The sequence below is a fragment of the Eucalyptus grandis genome, chromosome 9 (assembly GCF_016545825.1).
Source record: "Eucalyptus grandis isolate ANBG69807.140 chromosome 9, ASM1654582v1, whole genome shotgun sequence".
NCBI lineage: Eukaryota > Viridiplantae > Streptophyta > Magnoliopsida > Myrtales > Myrtaceae > Eucalyptus > Eucalyptus grandis.
Window position 1 is genome coordinate 37661700 of NC_052620.1, and position 3281 is coordinate 37664980.

At 43.5% G+C, this 3281-nt stretch overlaps 1 long non-coding RNA gene across 1 annotated transcript; it reads right to left on the minus strand.

Moving 5' to 3' along the window:
• Positions 1-2174: 2174 nt before the first annotated feature.
• LOC120288123 lies at positions 2175-2993 on the minus strand. Its single transcript, XR_005546404.1, has 3 exons — positions 2828-2993; positions 2599-2708; positions 2175-2517 (listed from the first exon to the last, which is right to left on the minus strand). It is a non-coding gene; the product is annotated as an uncharacterized LOC120288123 (long non-coding RNA).
• Between the last annotated feature and the right edge of the window lie 288 nt (positions 2994-3281).

The following is a 3281-nucleotide window of genomic DNA, read 5'->3' on the forward strand; positions in this document are numbered from 1 at the left end:
TCCCAGCTGAATTTGCCTGAAAAACTGAATGTGATAGCTGATGCCCTAACCAATTGGAGCAAGGATAAATATTCCAATGCCTATAGAAGGATTGAGGAACTTAAAAAAGAGCTTACAAATATAACTGACAAAAATGATTCGGGATCGAGAAAGGAGGAAGCAAAGAGGCTTAAGTTGCAAATTGAACAATTGTGGAAATATGAAGAAATGTATTGGGGAATGAGATCGAGGATAGCGTGGTTGAAATGGGGAGATAGGAACACGAAATTTTTCCATGCTACAACTGTGCAACGAAGGCAAAGGAATAGAATTGTTATGTTGAAACTTGATGACCAGAACTGGTGTAGGGATCCTGAGGCTATTAAAGAACACATTGTTACCTTCTATCAACGCCTTTATGGCTCAGTCGGCCCTAGAAATTTTCAGCCGGTGCTAGACCAATGCCCTTGCTTAGTAGCAGATGCCATGAATGAAGCTCTAACTGCAAAAGTCACAATGGAGGAAGTAAAATCAGCAGTATTCCAGCTGGGAGCCATTAAGGCTCCGGGGCTAGACGGCTTAAATGGACAATTCTTCCAGCATAATTGGGAGCTAATCCAAGAAGACGTGCATAAAATGGTGGATAACTTATTTGTTTCAGGTACTCTAGACCCTTCCCTCAATACAATTCACATTACCCTCGTCCCAAAAGTGACTCTCCCAGAATCTATAGCGCAATATAGGCCCATCAGCCTTTGTAATTTCAGTTACAAGATAATTTTAAAAGTGATGGCAAATAGGTTGAAGCCCTAGCTTCCTAATTTGATAGAAATGGAGCAAAATGCTTTCGTAGGTGGAAGACAAATACAAGACAATATTTTAATTGTCCAAGAAGTGCTGCATCAATTGAGAATCAGGAAAATGAAAAGGAAGTTTCAAGCTGTGCTTAAACTTGACATGCAAAAAGCATATGACCGAGTGGAATGGAACTTCTTGTGCGAGTGCATGAGCAAAATGGGCTTCAGCGATCACTGGGTTTCGCTGGTTAAAACATGTATATCAACCGTTACCTTCAGCATCAAAGTGAACGGAGAACCTCTTCAAGCATTCAAGCCGACTAGGGGTCTAAGGCAAGGGGACCCTCTCTCTCCCTACTTATTTATTGTGATGACTAATGTGCTGTCTTTGTTAATACAAAAAGCACTTAGAGATGGCAATGTAAAAGGGATTAAACTGAATAGAAGCTGTCCAACACTCACGCACTTACTTTTTGCGGATGATGCGATCTTCTTCCTCGATGGCATAGTGAAGGAATGTCAAAACATGGCAAACCTATTGAATCAATATTGTTATGCATCCGGTCAAGCCATAAACCGAAACAAGTCAGGTATTTACTTTAGCAGCTGCTGCCCACATCAATTAAGAAGGAATATGGCAGAAGAACTAAGAGTCCTGATCATTGAAAAAACAGGGAAATATCTAGGCATTCCTTCGGATTGGGGGCAATCAAAGAAAAAGATGTTCTCATGGATCCTAGCAAGAGTTAATATGAAACTTGAGGGGTGGAAAGAGAATATAATGTCAAAAATGGGGAAGAAATACTTATTAAAACGGTTGTACAAGCATTGCCGCAATATGCCATGTCAATTTTTAAGATGCCGGTTTCGATATGCAGATCAATTGAAAAAAAGATTGCCACATTTTTGTGGCAAAAGAGCAGTGCAAAGAAAGGTGTCCATTGGAGAAAGTGGGAGGAGTTGAAAAAAAGAAAAGACAATGGGGGTTTGGGATTTAAGGACCTTGTTGCCTTTAATAAGGCTATGCTCGGAAAACAGGCGTGGAGACTCATACAAGACCCTTCAACCTTGTGGAGTAGATTGCTGAAAGGACTATACTTCCCCATAGGAGATTTCATGAAGGCAAATATGGGATCACGACCGTCTTGGGGATGGCAAAGTCTATTACAAGGAAGAGAGGTGATGGAACAGCAAATACGATGGGTAGTAAGAGACGGATCGCAAATTAGAGTGAGAGAAGACCAATGGTTAGCGAGAGGTTGCATAGGAGGACAAAGAACCAAGGAGAACCCAAATATGTGGCTGAGTTAATCGACCAAGAGTCCAAAGAATGGGATGAGCATAAACTAAACACCTAGTTCGACGACGACTTAGTCAAAGAGATACTCGAGACACCGCTTAGTCACACAACAAACAAAGACAAAATCATATGGACCAACAACAGATCCGGCATCTACTCAGTCAAAAGTGGATACAATAAAATCCAAACAGCACACAACCAGACATCGGCACATGCATCCTCATCATACCAGCAACCCAAGAAGCTATGGAACCTGATCTGGGACCTCCACACCCAACCAAAGGTCAAGTTCTTTACTTGGAGCCTTTGTACTAATGCGCTACCCACGAAGGAGAACCTATATAGGAGAAAGATGATACCTGATCCAAGCTGCCCCATGTGCCACCGTATGCTAGAGACACCCGAACATCTATTCCTCCTATGCGAATGGACGCACCAGATCTGGGCAAATCAGAAGCTAAAGCTGAACCCTTCCCCCAGCAATATCTCAAGAATAGACAAATGGCTACTTGAAGTCCTTACCTCGGAGAGAAACCCTCAGCCGAAGGAGCTGGTAGAGGGCACCCTCTGGCAGATCTGGAAGATCAGAAACGCAATGGTCTTCAAAGGCGAGCCTCCGCAACCGCAAGAAGCTGTGCAAGAGGTAGAAGCAAATTTGGAAAGCTTTAACAGGTGGAACCCGAAAAGACCAAAACACAGCAAAAATTCTGCAGGCGTTGCTGGAAAGTGGTTGCCGCCGATGAAAGGTCACCTGAAAATCAACGTCGACGCTTCGTGGACTGAAAACCAGAGAGAGGGATCAATTGCCGGGCTATGTAGAGATGAGAACGGGGTCCTCAGGGATGGTTTTGCAGCAAGAATTGAAGCCGACTCACCTCTGAAAGCAGAAGCTTTGGCTATCCGTGCAGCTCTGTGGAAAGTAAAGAAGGAGAGAGAAGAAACAAGCCCCACGCTCGACCAGAACTTGAAGATTGAAGTACAATCTGACTGCAAAACTGTGATGGACAGTTTGATGGGCTTTGCACCAAGCCTATGGACAGTGGAACTAATTTTAGAGGATTGCAAAGTGCTATTGGCCCAACTTAAAGGCGTCTCCGTTTCTTACGTGCATAGAGGAGTAAACAAGCCCGTCGATTGGATAGCAAGAGCCCACCGGGACAACCGTCTTCCTTGCAATTGGATTTTATATCCCCCTCATCCACTTT